Here is a 24,066-nt window from a genome sequence, read left to right as displayed (position 1 = left end):
AAACTCCTTGATTGTGAACTTGTTTATGCGAAGGTGGGTGCTAAATAAAAATAATAAATGTGTCAAAGATAAGTGCAGTCACAGTTGTTGTTGGCAATATGCCGAGAGTGCAACATTCCATCAGTCACTTCAAGACAGCAGGCGGCGCACCAATCAAAGCGTTGTCATTTAGGTACCGAAGGTGTGAATTATTTAACCCATTAAATGTGGGAACAGTTTGCAAAATTAAGACACAAAATTTTATATTCGAAAGAAAACTATGAATTAATTTCAAGAATTGCTTTTAAATTTTTTCAAATTCTAAAACTTAAATTTTTCTTATTTTTTAGTGCGGCGCGCAAAAACCTTATATGATTTTCGTAATTCGAAATTTGGATTTTCGAAAATAAATGTCGAAATATTTTATTTGTATTTTTTTCGAATTTCAAAATTAAATTTTCATTATTTTTTATTGCAGTGTGTAAAAATTTTCTATGAGTTTCGATATAGAAGTTTCGACTTTCCAAATGTATGATTTATAATACCTATACATATGTATGTAAATACACTTCGAAATATTTTTCTCGGACTTTTTTCCAAGACTGATACTTTCACTATTTTTTTGTAATATATTGTTTGCAATATACATACTTTCAATAAATTTCCAAAATTGCTTTAACATTTTTCGCATTTCAGAATTAAAATATATTTTAATGCAGCGTACGAAAATTTTATACGATTTTCGAAATCGAAATTTCGTTTTTCGAAATTCAAGACAGATGTCTACATTTTATTCTTCGTATTTTTTACAGTTCAGTTCTTATCTTCATAAAATTTTGCAAACCAATATCGAAATGTTTAATTAATTGATTTTACGTTTTTGATAATATGTTTCAATTTTAATTTTCGACTGTCAAAAGTTTCGAAAAATTAATTTCAATTAATCTTCAACGAAAAAATTTAAAAACTCCCTTTACAAATAATTTGAAACTACATTTAAAATTTCAAATCTAATTCGAAAAAATTTAAAATAAAGAAATTATTAAAGTTTTTTTTTCGGCCATAGAAATAATTAAAGTGTTTCGAAAATTTCGAACATACGTCCAAGTCATTTCGAAAAAATTCGAACATGCCTCGAAATCATTTCGAAAATTTTCGAACATACATTGAAATCATTTCAAAAAATGTCGAACATACATCAATATCATTTGGAATAGTTTCGAAGATACATCGAATTGCTTTCGAAAAAATTTCAAATGAAAATGTTTGTATATATAAAATAATAAAGGATTTCGAAATTTTTAAACATCGAAATCGTTTTTGACACTAAATTCTCAAGTAAGTTTCAAAATCTTAACCCTATTTCAACTTATGATCCCAATCCCGCTTTTTAATTTTTCTGTGCTCTAAATTGCATTTCAGTTAGTATGTAATATATTCTACATACAACTGGTGCACACACACTGCCTCCCATTTACAATACACTCAAACACACCCACTTTTACACACACACTTGCACTCGCAAGCGCTCTCACATAAACTTTTCGCAAGTAATAAAAAGAAAATCCAGTTACATGCCAACAAATATTGTATGCGGCAGCAGCAAACAATAACAACAACAATACAAACAACAAATATCATAAAAAGTAAAAACGCATAAGAAACTTGCCACATACTACAAGTGGCATAAAAGTAAAGCAGTGCGCTATATAGCACAAATATATATATGCAAATGCAAATGTGTGAGTATGCGTGTGTATGTGTGTGTGCGCGGGAAAATATGAGCAACTGTCGTTATGGTGCAAGGGCGCTGGGACGGCGCTGATCGACAACAACTAAGAGGCTTTGCGGTAATCGTTGGCAGTCGCTGAGCACACAGCCAGTACTCATTCAGGCTTTTGAGCCGTTACGTGACTCAACTCCTCAAGAAACTGTCAACGAGTGCGAGCACTTAAAGCAGGCAAAATGGCGTAACTTTAAATTAAAATTTCCAGCCAATGCACACAGACGACACTGCGGCACTGCACGGCACGGTGCCCACCAAGTAGGCGGCACGATTGAGGTAACGAGTCTTTTTCTTGTTGCTGCTTCATGTGGGAACTTAGCGAATGGTATTAAATTTATTAAAATTAAAAGAAGGAAATACAGTTTTAAGGTAGTGATTAAACAGGGGACTCTATAGAAGATAAAGTTTCAAAAAGTTCCACTGAAAATGGGGCGTCGGTTCTTTTTTACTGCCTTAATCAATAATATAATATATCAACAAAAATTACTAAAAAAAAAAGACGGTTGGATTTGATCTTTAGTTTGATTTGTGTATTTCTTCCAATACACACCTCCTCCTTTCCTTTATTTTTCTTTTTCTTTTCTTTCCTTTCCTTTCTTTTTATTTTTCTTTTTCTTTCCTTTCCTTTCCATTCATTTTCTTTGAGTTATGAGGAGCTTTCATTCACTTTTGAGCCCACTGCTGTAGCTTACAAAGTAGCTAAGTCAGTTGGTGATTCGATCTAAGGTTGACTGTGACTGTCGGATTTCACTATCCTTTAGATAGATAGATAGTAAAGATTGAGGTTTTACACTGCGACCTACGGTCTATTGTGCCCTCCCCTATATCACATTTGTCACCAAGATTCAGCATTCTGAACAATTACAGGAGCCTGGTGGCGCTACTGAGGTGAGGTGATCCCTGCTCACGTAGATGGAAACTAGGGCCTTTAGCCTGCTTTTGAAAATTGTTGGGCAATCCAGAATCAGCTGTTCTAAAGTTGCCTCTTCATGACCGGCAGTTTGCGCAGGATAATATGCCCATGTTGGACAAGTGCTTCCTGAGCCTTCAGTGCACTGTATAGAGCGTGACAAAGAGGTGGAATTCGTCTCGGGGGTATGCTGATTATTTCCTTAAACCCTGCGAGGTTGCATCCACCTAGAAGCATTTTGGCACGGAGCGGAAAGTGCTGTTCTCCTTCCACCACACTATCCTTTACTTTGAGTTCTTTTTACGATCCAATTAGTATTCAGCGCTTATTAATGGACTCTGAGGACTTGATTTGAAAGAAAGGGTTCACATTTTTCTTAATTTATCTATTAAAGGTTTTTTCATAAAACCAGTTTTTTGGTATGACATTCAAGGAATTTTTAGTGAAGAGACCCCATAATAAAGAGGTTTTCTAAACGGGGTCCAGTGCTCCCACCTTCCCAAGATCATAGCTGTCAACTCTAAGCAAGTTTTGCTCAACTCGCACTTGTCGAGTCAGCAACAACCGACTTCTACAGACATAAAATTGGTACCGTGACTCGATTTATCAATTTAATGTTCTATGAAGATCGTTCATCCAATGTTTTTGACAATTTTACTACGTTACTCAGTATTCTGAGACCTCTCGAATATTAACTTGCTCCGTCTTCATAGATTTAAGGAGCTCTGGTTGAATATATGGGTCGAAGAAAGTGACTGGAACTACTGGACTTAACTACATCTAAAAGAACACACGACTGCGAGGGTTAGACTTTGCTTATTCTGCCTTAAAACTTTCCGTTGTTGAACATACTTCAACTATGTGCTCTTCACTTTTATTTTGTGCCATAAAATGGCCTTGCATCTTTTTATTTACACTTGTGCAATTGTCACTGCCAACAAGCGGCCATGCAACAAATAGTCTAATAAAATAAAAAGCAAAAAGATTGCAATTGTTAGTCGGTCAAATTCCTACCCACACACACACACCCACGCGGAAAACTAGGCAACGTTGGTGTTGCATATAGATATACTTGCCACACTGAGGTCGACTAGAGGCTCGACGCCTCTAAATTGTGCTGCTCAGCTGTGCGCCAACCGCATTGACAAAGTTTACAATAAGGGCAGCAACAACCATCGCTGCCATTACAAGCATTGCATGCAACAACGTATAATGGCTTGTGAAATAACAACAATAACAACAGCGCCCAGCGAAAAATTACCGCAACAACAATAGCGATCTAACGGCTTTGCATACTTTTGGGTCTAGCATCCGCATAAAAGCAGCGCGCAACTGTCACTCAGCGTTGCATGCGCAGCTGTCTCACTGTCGGTCACATGCTTTATTCATAAAAGCTGCTAAACTCGTTATGCGGCGCAGCGTTGCTCTTTCGCTGGGCGTTGTGACTGAAAGGTGGCGTCTTCTATGCAAAATTTTGGGTGGTGAGCTCATTGAATTGAATACAGGCAGGTACATTTGGTTGGTGTGGGAATACCAAGCGTCAGGGTTTATCCGGAAAGTATAAGGACTGATTTTCTTCCGCCGCGACTGTACTTCGGAGCGTGCTGGACTGGACTAGATAGAGGGCGTTCCCAGCTAACGAACGAGCTGCTGGTCAGTTGTCTCCGAGCATCTGGGAGTCAGGACAAACATTTTCGCGCCACGTGTTCCTGTGAGTGGTGCAAGCCGAAAATGGAGCGTTCGTTAGAGCAGAGGTACGCGATTAAATTCTGCGACAGAGACGTTTGATATGATCAAGCAGGCTTACCCAGATGTTGCTTTAACAAGAAGTGGACCTTTTTGGAGGGCCGGGAAGAGGTCGCTGATGAAAACCGGAAGAATGAGCAAATTCAAAGTGAAAACGATGCCTATTGTCTCTTTGGACATCAAAGACATCGTCCACCATGAATTTATTCCTCCTGGACAAACCGCCAACGCAACGGGCTTTTTACGTTGAAGTCCTCAAGAGACTCAAACGAAAGGTCAATCGGGTCTGACAAGACATCACAGTCGATTGGAAGTTGCAACGACAACGACCCGGCTCACACCGCCTTTATTATGAACAGCTATGTACCTAACAAAGGCCGGCATCCCAACGCTTCTGCAGTCGCGCCCAGATGTGGCTCCCTGGACCTTTTTTTGCTTCCTTGCCTGAAAAGGCCGATGAAAGGCAAGCAATTTGAGACGACAGAGGGGACTTAAGCAGCATACCCCTCGAACGGAGAATGCCTTTCGTGACGGCTTCACGTCCTGAAAGAGCCTATTTTGAAAGTTTTTAAAGAAATGTAACGATTGTTTTATTAATTTTTTTCAGTCCTATTACTTACACTGTACACTAACTATAGCGACTGTACACTGATTATAGCCACCATCTAACTTTTCGAGGTCCTTCCTTTTTCAAGGAATTCAATACAAATTATTTATTTTTTCCAACGCTGCTTGCCAGTTCGGCACATTTCACACACCGACCAAGTCTCCTCTGACTGCTTAGATTTCGTTTGCCTCGAATTGCCAAACTATTTTCGATAGTCGAACTGTCACTAAAATTTGCTGCCACTAAAACGGTTAAGAGTAAAGTGCCACACGTCTACGCTTGTGTGAATATATGTGGGTGAACTGTACAACTAACTCCACATGCAACAGCTATTATTGTATTTTACACACTTGTTGTTGGTGGTTTAGTAATATTTTTAAGTTCTGTGGAACTTCTGCTTTATTTTCTTTCATTTTTAGTTTTTATTACGTATTTGTTGTTGTAGTAAAGTGTAGGAAATCGTAAAAGTGACCACAAACTGCTGGCAATGTTGGCATGGCTGCAGCTGTCGCTTTGTTTGTTTGTTTTTTGTAAAGCGTTTGTGTTTGCTGTTGTTGTCGCAACTAAAAATCTATGTTTGGAAGTAACAAAGAAAAGTTTTGGGCCCACAAAAGTTTACTGTATGCAGCAAATGCACTGCATAAATGCCACAAAACAACAAAATGCACAAAATGTTGCAAGTTGTGCGGCGTTGCAATGAACGAGCTTTGGGCATAAACAAATGGCGAGCGCTGGCGCAAGCTCCAGCGGGGGCTGATAACTGTCAAAAAGTGAAACGACAAGCAGCAAAAGAGGCGCACCCACACACACACATACGGTCATACACACAAACACATATATTGAGCAAGTAAAGCAGTCTGTGAGCTGCTTGCAACATTACTCGCAGTTTTTCTCTTTTACGAGGCGCTGGTTTTTAGCACTGCAAACCCTAACTGCTGAGCGCTTTTTTATGAGTCCAGTCCAAGTATTTAAGCACTCCTAAGCAAGTGCGTAAAAAGTAAGCATGTGTGCTTGTAAATAAGTTGCAGCATGAAGTTGATATATGTATGTGAGTGTGTATGCGGCGCATGCAAAGTGTCAAACTCATTAAGTGCGGGTTATTATTTGTGGGGAGTGGCAAGTGCGGTGGCATATCTGCAAAAGTAGCAGATAGTATTTTGTTGTGGCAACTTTATGTAGCGCTAAATGACACAAATAGTGCCTTAAGCCATGACTACTAAGCACGCATACACTCACACACACACGCATGCAATGCAGTGAATATAGTGAGTATAGTTTCCATCGCAATTCTCATTGCGCCTGCAAGTAGGCAACGAATTATGGCCACAACTGGCGTAACTATTTGCGACAGTCAGTTGCATGCAACATTTGCGTGAACTTCATTCTTATAACCGTATTGCTGCGCTTAGCAAGGGTTTAAAGAATGCTGTTAGTCATACACACATACACACAAGCAGAAGTCTGTGCAGTTTTGTGGCATTTGCGCAATCTCTTGTGTATCGCTGTGATGCAAAAACTCATAAAGACTAATTTTTGTTGTGCAAGCTGTCGGACTTAGCGCGAAAGGGAGCGTTTGTTGCGTTTAGGTTCAAGCAATAAACACAAAAACAACTATTACCGCTATAGTTACATCATTAGTTTAATCTAGCAGCAGCAGAGTTAGTCGAAGTTAGGTGTTTGAGCAATCTGAGCAAAAAGCTGAGAAGTTAGCGCAGTTTCGGAGCTAAATATATGTATGTACATACATATGTGAACTATCTGCTCTGATCATGTATGTATATTCAGATCTTGCAGTTGATCAAATTTGACCCGGACTGGTCCAAATATGCTGCGCTGTCTAGATATACAGAATCGAATAAGCCCTTCAGTTTTATATATATTTTTGTATATCCACTGTTCGCTCTGATCATGTATATTCAGATCTTGCAGATGATCAAATTTGACCCGGACTGATCCAAATATACGCGCGTTCCAGACATACAGAACCGAACAAACCCTGCAGTTTTTGAGATGGCAATCTTAAATGTTGCACACATCCTTTTCTGCCCAAGAAGCTGCTCATTTGTTGGAACTCTATAGCTAACATAGAAACTGATAAATCAAAATCAAATTTTTTTATATAAAAAATTTTTGTATATGAAAATGATAATTATTGATAAGTGATATTTTCATTAAATTTATAAACTATTTAAGCTTAATGTTTCAATATTTTCCATACCCCTTTAATATCCTTCTCTCTCAATATATGAACTCCGCCATCTTCATTCAATAAAAGTGGCACTTTAGCCTCGGCACGCACTTCGCATGCATATCGTTGACCAGCTGCGCCTTTTCCTAAACATATAATTACTATCCGAAGACAAATATCAACTTTATTATCCTTCAGCCAACATCATTATGCTGACATAAGGCATTGGAACTGAAAATCCTTACTGCCAACAATCGAGCAACGCATATCACTTACAAGTCCATTCAACTCACACTAATGCCTATGAAGAACAGGGTAAGGACAGGGGCGTAGTATGAGCTTTACAGGCGTACAATAACAACAAAAACAAAAACTGTGGAGACCTATGCAACTTGGTTGGCAGAAGTAAGTGAGCTGCCATTGATTGGTGCGCCTGCACTGAATAACAATTGCAAACTAAATATTGACTTAGTATGCACCCCTGTCTGTATCTGTCTGTCTGTATGTATGTATGTCTCTGTGTGGCTAGCGGCTGCGGCAAATTGCAAAATTGGCGTCGATAAGCGGCGGGGGGTGGATGCGCAAACTTATTATGAACGTCGAAAGAATGAGCGATTCCTATAAATAAATGAATGTTTGATAAGGTATCATTTTCATGATGATTTGTGGGCATAAATTGCGCATGTGTGGGTGTGTGGGCAATGCTGTGATAACGTTGGAATGTGTGTGGGGGAAGGTGTGTTAATGGTTGAGGGGTAATGCCCAGCATTTGTGGTTGAGTATTGCTGTGTCTAAAAGGTTCGATGGCTGGATTAGTCGTGGATGACAATAGATAATATAGTTGCTTGACTCACGCTTACACACACATACTTATATCGTTCTAATGTATACATACATGCAATCTTATACACACATACATATATAGCCTAACTCACTTCCAAATCCATAGCTCAAATAAATTTCTGTTATTTTCTCCACAATTTTCTAGCTTTATTGATATACCCATTATCATATAATTGTTTGCGTATATGTATGTGAGTGGGTGTGTGTATGTGTAATCAATATGAATGCGTGCAATGAACTACAGCCATTATTAATTGTTACCACCGTCAAGGCAAGCGACAGCAATAAGCCAGCCAGCCAGCCAGCCAGCCAAGTACTTACGCCTGCAACACAATAGCATTTACGCCGCGTCTCTGAGCGCTCGCAATGTATCAATAGCCACATATATACACCAATGTGTCTCAATGTATTTGCAGATATCTGCGCTTGTATTTTGTGACGTTTTGTTGTGCTGTTGCACGCGATTAATTTATTTGTTCAAAGCGAACAATTGCAATGCAATATTGCTGTCAAGGCTCTGCTCTCTGCTGCAGGCGCGCTGACTACATACGCACACATACATACATACATACACATATACAAATGCATAGCCGGAACCTTGGGTTGGCATTGGCGTGAATTCTCACTTGACTATTGACGCCTGCGGCGAAAGCGGTGCGCGCGTGGGGCATAGAGTATGTGCGCGGGCGTTTGTGCGCCGACGGCGGTCAGGGACCGTTCGAAGTGTTGACACTAGCGAGATTAATTTATCTCCATTTATATGAGGGGCTGCTGGCGTGTACTAGCAAGTGGCTGGTGTGGTGTAAAATGTAGTCTCAGAGCAATATGCAAACTGGAAAATGTAGCAAATGGTTATGGATTGTGACACTGTGTGTTCGTAGAATAGAGTGCCCGCCGCCAAATAAGTTAGACTATCAGTGTGTATATGTGATATATGTATATATAAATATGTATGAATAAATTAATGTATTTATATGTGTGGCTTTCCAACTTTATATAATTCCAAGGCAGCGTTATGGAGCCACTGTAGTGTGTTCCTCTAACTCTTACAAACGCTAGATGGCGCCTCAGTAAATATGTTACTACATATTATATTGTAGCTGATATTCTGCATTTGTACTTTAAATGCAATAAATGCTAATGGTCCTACCTCCAGGTTGTTCAAAATCGCGAAATGCTATTTCAAAAATACTTGAAAACTTGTAGCTTTGCTCATTAGGAGCCTATATATAGTTATTAAGGGACCTAAGAAGGTGTGCTGACTATTGAGGAAGCTTAGTAATTTTGAAATCCGCTTTTAAATTTAATGTCTCATTTCAGCAATTATAAATTCTCACTCTTCATAGCTCTATTAAAAGGAAGTTATTCGAATTTTAGAAGTAGAGAAAGTACTTAACTCTGGACAACTTGACTCATCAAGCAAAACTCTCGGAACTAAAAAATAGAATACTGCGCCATGCTGCTTACAATATCGATTCTGAACTGTCTCTTTATTCTTTCGTATTTCGTTTTCCTTCATTTCTTCTACTTCGCCTTCATTTCTTCTACTTCTTAGTAAAATACTTGAAAACTTTGCTGAGCTCAAATTACATTGAAATTAAACAGTTTACCGTTACATTAAAACTCGCTTGACAGACACCTATTAAGCATGCGACAGTGACACGAGTATCTCACATTCCAATTGGCCTCAAAAAATGTGTATCTTCTTCCACGTATTAAATAAATACAGGGCCTTATTGTCATTTTTGTTTTTAGAAAGTTACAAATTTTCTAAAATCTATAAAAGGGGGTGTCTGGAGGTTCAAAGAGGCATGAAAAAACATCATTCGAGCATTTGATGAGACAAAATGAAGGATTCCGGCTGATCCGTGGTTCAAGATGAGTTCTCTTTAGAGAAAGTTGGTTAGATACATACGTTGAGTGAGCCGTATACTTGTACTATACTGTAGATATTGCATTCTGTAGTTTTTTCAATACCAAAAAAAGGTTACGATGTAACAAGATGCTACAACTACTGAAATGATGATAATGCAAGGCGATACCGGACGAGTCTAAATTGGTTTCGGATGCTACCGATATTCAAAAAGATGCCGGATGAGGCCAGGTTATACCGAAATGGTGCAAGGCCGAACTATATCAAATAATACCTGGCAATACCGGAACATATCGGACGAATCCGAATGTTGTCGGAAACTACTGATGTAAGACGATGTCAACAAAGCTGGCTGATTCAAAAAAGATGCCGGATAAAGTCAAATTATATCAGACGAAGAAGGGAGATGATAACAATATAGCACTATACCAACATATTTAGGCGATGTTAATCAATTTGAAGGATTCCAGACAATATCAAATGCTGCCGGATGATATCAGACTACCTCAAGTGGAAACGATAAGGGATAATGCTGATTAGGAAAGACTAGTCCAATAAAAATGGCCTATGCAATAAGATGCATAAGATAAAGGAGCCATGTGACGACGGACGTTGCTAGTGATGCAAACTATGCCAATGTTAACGATGGTGGACGACATCGAATGGTGGCAACAATGCGTATCGATGTTGAACGATTCAAGATAATGGAAAAATTGACAATTCAAAACGAAGCCGGACGTTTCTAATGGAGCCAGAAGACGCCAGACGTTATCGAGGATGCTAGATAATATCGGATCCCGCTGGAATGTATCAGACGATGTCGATTGCTAACGAAGCAAGACAAAAATGGACTATTCAAAACTATTCCAGACGGTGCTAACGGATCCAGTTGACACCGAAAAAAGTTAAGGACGACCGATAATACCGGATCCTGCTGTAATGTACCAAACGATTCCGGCTGCTGACAAAGCAAGGCGACACCAACAAAAACGTATGATTTAAAACGATGCCGGACTTTAAATATGGAACTAGATGACGTCAGACGGTGTTAAAAATGTCAGGTTCTGCTGGAAGATACCAGACGCTGCTGAATACTAACGAAGGAAGCCGTCATGAACAAAAATGGATGACTCGAAACTATTCCGAACGATTCTAACTAAGTCAGATGATGCCGAACGATGTTAGTGATGCCAGACGAGGCCAACGGTGGCGTCTTCAACAACTGTATTTTTCTTGAAACACATATATGGAACGTAATGCTTATAGGTGCTCTTAATAGGTACTTCGCAAACATCATTTACAAAGAAGTGCCACCGATCCCTTCTGCCATGCAACACATTGCCAACAAAAAATATGTCATTTACACTGACGTTTCTTTATTAAAGGTATTTTTGTTCTTTAATTTTTATTACGTTGACAGAGCGACGCAGTTCAGCTCATCAATTCATGTCAATTACGGCTTTCAAAAGGCAACAAATAAGACAACCTTGCAACGAAAAGTTGGTAATGAAAAGGTGAGGCAAAAAGTAAAACAAAACTCACTTTAATGACAAGTCCAAGTGCGTCCCGCCACGCCGCCACTTTTCATTGCATGCCTCTGCAAAGGTTTTGCCTCATTATAGCAGCGCCATCTTCGACGTCAAGCCCTTTCTTACAACTACAACTACTTGTACTTCTACAGCTGCACTTGCGCTTGCACTACTCAGCGCCTTTCACCGCCTCCGCTTTCACTAGTTACACAGTTTCGTAATGTAATTAAAAACTTTTTGTCGGGTGTTGCGAAATCAGTCTCCACACACAAATTGCCGCAACGGCGGTGGCCCGTCCATCTGCTAACCCATCCCCCACATTTAAGCTCTCATTCATGCTCGTTGCTGTTGCTGCATACAATTGTCAGTCAGTCAGTTGCATATTGGCCGAGCTTGGCGGCGCGCGCCTTGTGGTATGCTATGAAAAAGCATCACTTGTGCAACAACGGCGACTGCGACAACGACAACGACAACACGGACTGACATTGACAGCTGCCAGTTTGCGTGAATTCAATTTATGAATTCATCTTTTCTCTGCTGCCTCAAATGCTCACATACATACATACATGCCTTCCCGCTTTCCGCTTTTATGCAAACTTTTTTGTGAGCAACGTTTTTGTGTTGGCATTTCACCTGCATTTGCCTGCAGGTGAGCCGACATAGTTGCAGGGCTGTAGTTGTAGTTGTAGCTGACTAGTGTACGAACTTGTCAAAGCAATCAAAAATTATGTTTGAAGGTCATTTGAGTGACATGCAAGCGGCTTAATTAAGTGCAAAAGTTGGCGTTGGAGGCTTTCGTGGTTTGTGGCATTTTTTATGTGGCATAAGTAGTGAGCGAAATTGTCCCGGGGGAGAATTTACAGTTTTGCTGTGACTGCAATTTTTCATTTCCTTATTTATTGATTTCCGCTGCGCTATAGCTCTGGGGCAATAGTGTAATTTAAAACCGACTTATTTCCATAATGAGCGCGATAATTGAATTGCGTTGCGGTGAGCAGATATTAAAAGTATCAAATGTCTTGCTGCGGAAATAATTATATAATGATATTGATAATATGGGGATGATTTATGTTGGACACTGACACATTTTTAATTTCACTGATGCCCACAGCATTGTAAAGGTTTTAATCGCACAGCGAAGTTTTGCTATTTAATCCCCTTTGGATAGATAAACGAACTGGCTCCTCTGAATACTTAGAGTGAAGAGATATCAACCAATTTATTGCGATGAGCCAATAAAAATATAGATGTCTGCAATAGCCTGAGCATTTTTTTGCTAAAATCTTTTCCGTTGTCGAAATATACCGTCTATTTGGACTATAGAACTATTATTGGTATCATCATCTTATGATACAAAAGTTCTTTGTGAGCTTTGGCCCTCCGTTGCTTACTTAACAATTAAATACTCACGAATTGGTTGTCGAACTGGTCGAGATCGAGCAATAGGTACGTGGTAGCTTGTTACACCTTAAGCTGTATGCTCGCATTTTCGCTAGGAGGCTGGCTGCTAGGGCTATACCGCCCATATTTGATAATCAGAGTTTCTTCTGTTATCTATAGGAAGCACCACAGTGTAGGTGAGATTGACGTTGGTATAGGAAAGGCTTTGTAATGGCGGCACTATCCCATTAGAATTCATCCGATGTGCTTTAAGCTTAAATAGGTTCCCTACCTATATTAAAAAAAAAACACACACAGCCACTTTAAATTTAATAAGGAATGTTTATTACCATTTAAAAGAACCTTCTTTGGCATTTTTTTCAAGATTATCTCTTTCAAATGTTGACCGCGGTAACATCTCAGATGATCCAACCGTTGAGACCAAATTTCGATTACTCATTCGAGCATTTCGACTGGCTTGTGTGAATGACACCAGTGATGTTTTGCTCCAAAGCCTGTATGGAAGCAGGATTGTCCGCATAGACTTTAAACTTTACATATCCCCAAAGAAAAAAAGTCTAACGGCTTGATATCACAAGTTCCTGGTGGCCAATCGACCTTCCAAAAACGTGAAGTTATCTGCTCACCAAAGTGTTGCTCTTCATCCCAAATGCGGTAATTTTGCTTGTTTACAATGGAAATGGAAATCATCCTTGAAATTAGGCTCAAAAATGGTGGATCTTCTTGGAACTTTTCAAGAGCCGATAGAGCGAACGGGGTCGCTTGGGAAGGTCACAAGCTTACACACAAGCTTACAATATGGACGCCAATGGCTTCTTACAACTCCCATAACGAGAAAGAGGCTAGCACTACTGAGAGAAAAGGGGTGAATGAATCTCTGAATTGGGACAAAAGTATCTTGCGGCAGCACATGAGCCGTTTGTAGCCCAGCGCTGGCCAAGTTACCGCGAAGCCCCACGGTCTCCATTCCACTCCACTGATAGCAAAGAGCTATAATACCATTTCTTCCCAGCTCATCAGCCTTACGATTGCTTGCGATTCCGCTGTAGCTTTTCATCCATATTAGTCTTATAACAAAGTAAGAAGCCGTCAGAGTTTGGTCTGATGACTCCACTATACATGCGTTCATTTAGAAACCCAGATTTCGGGGTTGCACTTTTTAGCGATATTTAAGGCTATATATACCAAATGGCATTACGAGCCATGGTTGGAGTGACCTTTTCCAGAGCTCTACACCACACAAAGACCTAAACCGTTGACTCCTCTGCAGCAGTATAAGGCAATTGATGCCTTCTTTGCTCTCTACTCAATACTAGACTTCCACGAGAGCTTCCTATCTAGGACAATCCCTAAATACTTCACTGTATCCACAGGTTGCAAACGGGTTAATCCCATCCGCCGCAGTGTTGTAGAATTTTGTATCTCCTAGTAAATAAAACCATGGCAGTAGGTCGTTAACGTTCAAGATCCATTGAAGGGAAGTACGTCACAATCAATATGTTGCACAGAAGACTGAAAATGAGGTTCGATACATGAGCTTCCGGCAAGACGTTATTTAGAGCTTCCCCAATATCAAGGAAGGTTCCAACAGCGAGTATTTTAAGGCTTCCTCAAGTCCTGGCTCATTAGTATGTATGGCAGTATCCACCAACCAACCTTTACGTTAAACGCTTTGAGCTCTTAGAGTTGATGCTGTGGAATGCGTCGCTTTATGAGTCAGTCTATTAGCCTTTCATAAGTTTTCAGTATAGAAGAGGAGAGGCTGATGGTCCTTAAGTCCTTGCCCGTGACGTGGGTGCCCTTACCAGTCTTCAGGTTCAACATAATTCTGACTCACCTCCAGTCGAAATGAATATATTCCAGTCTTACCCAATTCGCATAAAAGGCTGCTAGCTAGTTACATGACAGCTAGATAGCAAGTTCTGCGCTGGTGTGATGCCGTGGGGCCCGGAGGACTTGAATGGTTTCAGCGAGTCATCGCTCAAGTCTTATTCCGTTCATCCAGAAGGCCGGCAAGGCTGTACCATTTTCTTGCGGCACTTCGAGAGCTACCACTTTTTGGGATGTATTGCCCGGAAAGTGAGAATTAAGCAGCATTGAAAGTATATCTTTATTGCTCAATGTCCACCTTTTATATAAATCCTTAAGATAACTCACGGAGAAGGATACTTTGCGAGGTTATGCCTGAGGCATGTCAGCAATCTACTTTTTCGCAGAGGCTTTTCCAATATGGTTAGTGCATCTCATATAGTTTGTTTGACTCACCAATAAAACTCGATTTACTTTTAATTTTTTTGGAGTTTCAGAGTTTTATTTTCAAGCTGCTTCGACTCTCCACATCTTTAAGCTTGCCATTTTGCTATTTTAGCACTCACTTTCATACCACTTTGCGTCTGAAAATATGCCGAAGTATGGGCATATCCAGCATATCGCAAGCAACTTCGTTAAATGTTGCCGCATTGTGTTGTCAATTGTCATTAAATTTGTATGTATTTAGCATTGTCTGAAATGATTAAATTAAATTTTGGGGCGGCAGCAGTAAATAAATCGCATTATACTTGTTTATTTGTATTATTATTGCTGTTTGCTGTTTTTGTTGTTTCTATTGTTATTTGCCGCACAGTCAATCATGCTGAAGTTGGAAATTTTATTTACATTTGCATAGTCGTGCGGTGTGTCGCTACTCCCAGCTGAGCCCTGCCTGAGCGCGCGGCTGAGTTGAGTGGAGTGGAGCTGCACAGTCAATTGTCATTGCTCCTCAACCAACTCTGACTGTCTGTCTGTCTGACCGAATGTTAGCGCATCTGTCGAACGCGCCTTTCAATCACTCAAACTGCCGTGTGGCGCAAACATGCTGTAACGGCGTGTTGTGTCTGCCTGCCAGCCTGCCAGCCTGCACCCCTGCAACCTTACATGCGAACTTTCGTATTGCCTATCAGCAGGGCCGTCTGTCTGGCTGTCTGTCGTGCAGAACACGCAACGCACAAGCACAAACGCACACACACCCACCCACCTGCCGCATATGTGTAAGCAATTTCTTGCTGCTTAATATCCTTTGTGTTGTTACTGTCAAATATATATTTTGCATGCGTCCAGCTGTTTCGCCGTTTCTTGTCAAAAGTGTTGTTGTGCTTTGTTGTTGTATTGTTGTTGTGTGCGTGTGCGAAATATTTGCGCTGTGGAATTCTCAAGAGTATTTTCTATAAGCAAACGCAGCGTTTGCAATTATTTGCTTGCCGTTGAACACACAGCGTCACACACACACACATACAACGACACGCAACTTTAACCCTTTTGTTGTCTTACCTTGCCTGCCGTTGCGTATCAGTAACAATTGTTTGTCGGCTGCTTTGACTATCTCTGCTGTCTGTCTGACTGCCTGCCTGCCTGTTTGTTGGCATTTAATTTTTCCAGCTTTGTTGTTGTTGTACAATGCATACAGCAACACATCTCGTCTCGCTATGTGTCTCCTGTGACTTGCTGTTTGCTACAGTCCATCATTGGTTATGGCCAGCCATCACGCTGTTGGCAATCGTCGTAGCCGCAGTTACCGCAGCAGCAGCAAGCAACAAACAGCAACAACAACAATGTGAAATTGTTTACTGTCTGCGCCAGCAAGTGTATCCATAAAATGCAAAATAGCATAGCTGCATGGGCAATCACTCACTTATTCAATTGCTCATGCACGCACGCACTCATTGGTAGATGGCCACCACACACACACACACTCATTTGCGTTTGCTTGCATGACTCTTGTCTATAGCGTCATTCATTTGCGCATTCATCGAATGCCGTCAATTTGTTTTCGAGTATCTTCTACTTGGCTTGCACTTATTGTTTCATGCCTTATTTGCACAGCTTGCGATTGTCGTTGTTGCTGTTGCTGTTGTTGTTATAGTTGCTTGACGAAAGTCAAATGCAGCTGGCATTGCTGCACCTTCAATATTTGCCGTCTTGCTTTGTTTTTTGCTTGATATTTGCCTGCGTTTTCAATTATTTTGTGCTGCTTCTCAGCGCTGTGCGTGTGATGGTGTTGCCACTTGCAATTGTTTCGTAATTAATTGTTTAATACTTAGTGAATATTAATGAAGCGCAAATAGTGTCTGCCTGATATGTACATACATATGTATATAGTGAATGTTTAATATGCCTAACAAGCGCTGCGCACAGTTCAATGGTAGATTCTTATTAGCGTCTATTGTCTCTGGCAACTATCTTGCGATGACTTACAGTTTAGTGTCAGTGAGATTGTTGGATTGCAAAATCAGAATTTCAGTGTCATGTTCTATTCGATTGTAGACATATTTTCCTTAAACAATTTTTTACTCTTCACTAACTTGGTAGAGCTAGACTTCAATAGACTCGGCACATAAGCCTCAGCTTCAATATACGGTTGGGTTTGACTGCACAAAAATTCGAGACTAGGAATGCTTGGTTTTGACTTGGCTTTTTGGTCCGATAGACACTTAGACTATAAAATTAAACGAAATTTTTGGCAAATTACGACTTATTTATTTATAGGTTGATGAAGTTAACCCAGCACTGCTCCAGCTCTTTCAAACCATCTGGAGATCGGAAATCGGTTGAAAAGTAGGCCTCGGTGTCACCGATAGTCTTCCTATTCCACTCACATTTTTGTTCAGTGTCCTCCATGGCAATAAATACCATATTATTCCACTATACTTTCTATCCACTGGGTGGCTTTTCAAGTATGAAAACAAGTAATTTGAGGAAGCTGTCGAATTAACAGTCCTTGGCCGCATACAAATTCGAGTGTTTTCCGAGTACTTAGATCCGACTGTCGTGATTTCCTGAAGTAATTTCGATTGGGTCAGACAAAACTCTGAGTCCGTTTTGGATACTTATACCCGATTGTTGTAGGAGCGATCCCGCGTCATTAACTTACACACTATTTTAGGCGCATTAACGTCTTCAATTCGTGTTCTTATAATCCGTGTTCTTTGTCCCGCTATTTTCCGTGTCAGTTGTTTTCGGCATAACCGGGCGTAGTCAAACACCAACGACCATGCTCAAACTCCTCCAACCAACTTTAGATCGTTGTCATGGAAAGAGAAGCGCTACTGCATATATATTATTTAAGCTGTCTTCGTTTTTATTAATTGCGCCATTTCTTTTCCAAAACAAGAGACGAATCACCTGACTTTATTGCATTTTTTCATCTTTCTAATATCCATGGATTCGACCGCTGTCTCGGTCCAAAAAGGCTAAAACACCGTTTCGTCTATCATCAGCAGCCATTTACGATTGCGCTAACTGATATTAAATACTTGCGATAATGACACAATCGGGGTTACTTATTCAACGCTTGTGGTTTATAGAATTTTTCTAGCTTGGAAGTGATGTTCAAGTACAATTTAGACTCCATTTTTTTAACAATGAATTTAAAGAATTCTTCTTAAAACTGTGCCTTACTATAATAAATGGAGTTTAGTGCTAATTGAGCCTCTGGACTCTGGGGCTACACTCTTACCTACCTTATACTCATTGGAAGTCACGAGTTCCCAATGAGAACTGCAAAAAACAGGGCACAAATATGAAGAATCTACAGATCACTATAGGAATAAAGATGCTATTTGTATAGCGCCTAAACGTTTATATATCTTCGTCGATGGTATTAGCCAGTGGTTCACCTCAAATGTATCGTTAACACACTAAATAACTCATCTGAAGGATCCCAAGCACTCAATCCAAGTTTCTGGAACTCGACCCTCTACAATTATTTTAAAATTCAAACTCTATAAAATCATCTTATAAGTCGTCAGTACCATTAGAAGAGTATTACCGCGTCTACGGTATTTCAAATACACCCTTAGCTCATTTTTATCCATCATCTTACACAATTCTTTCTTTTCGAATGAATTTTAGCTTTATATATGTAGGTATTTAAAGGCTTTTGACATGTGTACCTTTCTAGCCTCCACTATAACGCTACACTCCACTCACTCTATGAATGCTTGTGAATACAAAACAAAAAAAAACACCACAACTCCCTTGAAATGTGAAACCAATCAGATGGCAAGTAATTGGCGACATTGCTGCCGCATAAACAAGTGTAAACAATTCAAACAACGGTTCAACTTAAATTGCATTCAATTAAATGCAATTAAAGACCAAGTCGACTCCCAATTGCTCAGCGCACGATGCTGTTGTTGTTGGCGTTGTTATTGTAGATATACGCGCACACATGTTGGCTTGCCATGCGCGCGCTCCTTCCAACGAAAATCAATGACAAAGTCAATGCGCCTGAATGTATGCAAAGTGGCGCATAATTGCTGACTGACACAAACAACAAGCCTTGGCTGGGTATTGCAATGCTATGTTTAGTCTAACGAGAAATATTGGCAAAATTTCTCAATTGTTTGTGTAAATAAATAATGCAATTACAAAATTTTCAAAAGCGGCACGCCCACTTACCGTTAGACATGTGCAAATATTTTTGTGAAGGTGCACACTGACGCATAGCTATTTGAAAGTTTGCTTTATATGTTGTTGTTAAAAGTTTGCCGTTAACAAGCGTTTGGCTCGTTTTAAAATCCAATTGAAAGCCGCAGGAATTGCAATTTAAAATCATTTGCACACTGTCATGGTCAAGGGGGTTCAAGTTTGTAAGTGGAGTGAGAATGTATGTAATGAAATGATTGGCTTCGGTGGCAATATGCCACGACCGCCGAATGCCGTTTGGTTTTGTTTGAGCTTTTTGTTATTGAGGAGCTAAAGTTCTGTAGTCCCCGTGGAAACTGTGGAAAAATATAAATCTAAAGAGATTATATAGATCTGAGTATTTTCTTAGCTTTCCAAAGTAATCTCATGTTATTGTACTTTCATAAACTCATCGGGTAGAGCTTTGGGCAGGATTACTAGATTATTGACCTACTCTACCTACCTTCCATAAAATTTGTTTTCCAGAGGGGTTAATGAAGCTGTAGTTATGCTATCAGGTCAAGCCATCCAAGAGAATAAGATTATGTTTAATAATGCATTAATATTTTCAAGTTCCTTATGCTCACTATGTACTCATCGGACCGCTCCATTTGAATTTACTACCAATGTGAAGCCTCTGGCGCTCATCCAAGTCGGGTAGCTCTAGCGAAAACCCAACATCGAGGAAAGAGCGGTTTCCCTGTATTGACTTCATTCCAAAATAGTTGGCTTACCAGATCGCTGAACCCAGCTCTTACTGTGGCTTCTCCGCTTACATAACTTCGAGGGAGGGATAGGAGGTAAGGCGTCACTGGAGGACAGGAGGTAAGCTTTCAAAGAAGAAGTTGATAAAGGAATACACTGTTGGGAACTAGTAGATCTTCTGCTCTGGAGCGCAGCCTCCTTTAGGGTGTTGACTTTCTCCTCCGATGTTAGGGCAGCGTTAAAAGCCTTGAGTTCGCGACTGTGCGCTGAAATTAGTGGAAGGATCTCTAATATCGATACGATCGAAATTATACTAGTTAGGAAGTCTGGCCACAGTGGTATTGCACGAAATTGTAAGGCTTATAAGCTTGCTAGAATATGCACTTTAGTCTCAATTACTGCGAAATTGAGCCTTGTAGGAGTTCCGTTCGATTCTTGTAGTTAGCTACTGGACTGGACTGGACTCAGCCCAGTTCAGCAAGCCTTGATCAACTAACAGCAGCTGTGCAGTCGCAAGATACTCCTGGCCCTGGATAAATCGCAGGTGGTCAAGGGAACTCTTCGCTCTCACCAAGATGCGCCTTTCTATGGTCATAGAAGTACTAAGTGAAACCTGATTCTTAAAGTATGATTAAATATCTGTTATAGAAATATGACACTTTTTCGAAGATTAAACTTTGATCTCTTTTAGTGTCTGAAATAAAAATCGTATAAGAGGTTGTTTTTCAAGCATAATTTTTTAAGATTAATTCAGAACTAAATACTTATATACAAACCCAAAGACTTAAGCCTACAATCACAATTTCCCAAGTTGTGTTTCCGCATTGTAGTTTTAATTTATGACAGTTTAAACTTGCTTATATAGTAGACTTTCAACAATTTCTATTCCAACTATCGCATAAAAGCCCCACTTGCCGCATTTTTGATTAAAATTTAATCTAAATTTGCTATTAACCTACTTGTTAGAGCAAATATTTCATTAAAATTCCGCACCGTAAACGTGCTGTAAAATCCATAACAGCATTTATTGTTTCTAAACATTTTATGCGCACCAATACATGCCTCGACCAAATGCATTAATGTATTTATGATCAGGTGCGTTGCGTACGCAGCGCTACACGCGCAAATACCGAGCGCCATAGGCCAGCCTAAACATGAATTGCTTCACAGGCCACACTATTAACAAAAACAACACTGCAGCTTGGATACTCTAACGTTTAGCGGCATTATTAACGGCGCATCAACGCTATGCGCTATAACAATCTATGCTATCGGTGCCTGCAGCTAAGCAAATTTACACACATCCACCGTTGTGCATACAGAGAAGTGTGTGTGTGCAAGTGTTGGTGTCTCTGCTCGCCAATGATGTAGTACTACGGGATATCGCATACCCGGTGAGTGTATCAGCGTGTCACTGGCGTTTGCGCTCCTGTTTATTCGACGTCCGCTGATGAGTGCGTCGGTGTGCGTGCGATTTCGCTTATTTTGGAGCAATGCAGTTTGTGGCAGCTTCTCTGTGGCAGCTTCCGGCAACTGCTTGTTACTAGGCCATTTGCCTACATATTGGCATACCTGTTTATATGTCTATTTAATTGCATGCTTTAGATTAGTACCTCCATATAGTATTTGTGCTCTGCTTTCAAAGGGCTGTTGTCGAACGGGTGCTGTAAAATGGTATTGTCAAATGACAGCTGTCAAATGGCTGTTGTCAAATGGCTGTTGTCAAATGGCTGCTTTCAAATTGGTTGTCAAGTGAGCGCTGTTAGTTTGTTTCTGCTATCAAATGTGTTCTGTCAAAGGGCTGCTGTCAAAAAGTAGCTGTTGGATAGCAATTACGAAGAACTACTTACTGCCAAGTACCTACGAGCAAAAGTGGACATTCAAAGAGATGTTATCGAATATTGTCAAGTTGCTACTGTTCAATTGTCAAATTGTTTTTACGGAAGACTTCTGTCAAATAGCACCAGTTGATTGACTATTGTGTAACACCTGCTATGAAATGGCTGTTGTCAAACAGGTGTCGAAAAATACTTGTAGCTCCTGTCAAGCTGTTTTCAAATACCGTCAGATTATTATTGTTCAATGGCTGCTGTTGAATTTGTTGTGAAGTTACTGCTGTCGAACCGCAACTGTTAAATTACTGCTGTCAAATATGTGAAAAAGCATATGTCGAATGTTTGATGTCAAACTGATGCTGTCAGACAGTTGCTGTCAAATGTCTGTCATCAAATCCTTACCATCAAATAACTGTTCTCAGGCGGCTCTTGTAAAATATATTCTGTCAGATAGCTACTATCAAAAGGCCACTGTCAAATGTCTGTCAATTTACTGACATAGTTTTAGTAGTTGAGTATTTTGGTTATGTTTTGCTTCGTGTCGAGTCGGGGTACACGGTACACGGTACACGGTAAGTTTTATGTCCTCACTAATACTCTTAACTACGTGTACTTGTAAATTCGTCCGTTTTGTTGCCATACAAGCATAATGAAATGCATGTCATGCGGTCACTCAGGTACTTTGTCGGATATCCGTTTGACATGTTGTATAAGCGCCTCCCAAAACTGATCACGCGTTTAGATATGAAAGCAACAACAGTGCACCGCTACGCAACAACAACCTCGCACAAATAAATACATGTCAAATTTTGTTAAGCGGTACAGTGACTTCAAATCCACAGTCCTCAGAGAGTATTGAAACTAAACGGGTAATATCATAGTACCTCTTAAAGAAAGTATAAATAACAAAATACGTTTTCGAAGCTACCTCATACAATTTTGATCATAATGAGCTTAAAATTTTCAGCAAACTTTATAAATTGAACCTTGTTATGCCTTAATATTCTTCTTTACTGATATACGCTCGGTAAGACCTCATATGCAATATTAAGGAGGCTTATCCTACGGTATTTGGGGCAGATTGTGGGGTGCGCCTGTTTGTGGATTCGGAACAATAAGTTCCAATCGTCCAGCATGCTTTCATCCGACCATATTTTGCAAAGAAGCTGATGCATGCAACTTGTCAGTTCTTTGCCGGCGTATTTCGTAATCTTTCGGCCTCTCCCTTGATTTTTAAAAATATTTCACATAATTTTACAATAACATATTTGCCCACTGTTCTGTTACGTATTCATATATCCCACAATTGCACCACAAATTGAAATCGCGGCTTATTATGTAAACTTTGTATTCTAAAATGTTTGTATTTTACATACCTGAATGTTTGGTGAGACATTTGAAAAGCTGTCATGGCAGCTCAACTAAGTTCGACCCAAAGCCACGCCAAAAAGCATGCAAAAAAAGTGACATAAATGCCAAAATACTGCAAAAACAATGAAATTTGTGGGTAACTGACCTTCAGTACTGTCAAAATTTTTGTTTAGTTTTCATGTTATGACATAAATGTTAGCTGTCGAGGAATCGGTAGTTGTTGAACGGTTCATTTTACATTTTGAGGCTGAACTCAACTCTCAGCGCTCAAAATACACTACGTAAAGCTTAGCTGTCATACTAAAGTATAGATGTGGGCGTCTTTGAAATAGAAAGAGTTAACTCAACTTCTTTTTCTTTCGTCTTAGCTGAAACAAGTTGAATTTATTAATAAAGTAATAAATAAATCATAAATATTTATACATATTGGGTGCGCCATTCAAATAAGGAAGCATTGTAAAAACTTTCATCTTAGTTTATTTATAATTTATTTTTAACTTACTTCACCCTTCTCACTATAAGTGTAATATATATTGTATGCTGAATTTTGTCTATACCTTCAAAAATAATTTTTTAAAATTTTCTACTTTTCATTTCCAGCATTCTCCACTCAAACACCAGCCGAAATCTGCTAAGGTAAGTCATACATATTTATACCATCAGACTAACCTATTTTACATAAACTTAACAATTTATATATTCGTCCTTCCATTCATCACCAAACAATCAACGCCATTCAGCGAAAAGCAATACATTAAAACCACGATTCCATTTATGATAATTTCAAGTTGTAAATTTGTGAATTGTTGGAAAGTCCGGCGGCTATTTTGAGACTTTTCCGACACTCAGAAT

At 39.7% G+C, this 24,066-nt stretch overlaps 1 long non-coding RNA gene across 1 annotated transcript in view; it reads left to right on the top strand.

Annotated features, from left to right (window-relative positions):
* LOC120779051 overlaps positions 1-24,066 on the top strand; it is a 209,549-nt gene that overhangs the window by 31,547 nt on the left and 153,936 nt on the right. Inside the window, exon 2 of the long non-coding RNA XR_005705600.1 lies at positions 23,815-23,850. This is a non-coding gene — a long non-coding RNA (uncharacterized LOC120779051). The remainder of the gene's footprint in view (positions 1-23,814; positions 23,851-24,066) is intronic.

Source organism: Bactrocera tryoni, chromosome 5, assembly GCF_016617805.1.
Source record: "Bactrocera tryoni isolate S06 chromosome 5, CSIRO_BtryS06_freeze2, whole genome shotgun sequence".
In the NCBI taxonomy this organism is placed as follows: domain Eukaryota; kingdom Metazoa; phylum Arthropoda; class Insecta; order Diptera; family Tephritidae; genus Bactrocera; species Bactrocera tryoni.
This window is presented reverse-complemented; position numbering and strand designations above follow the sequence as displayed.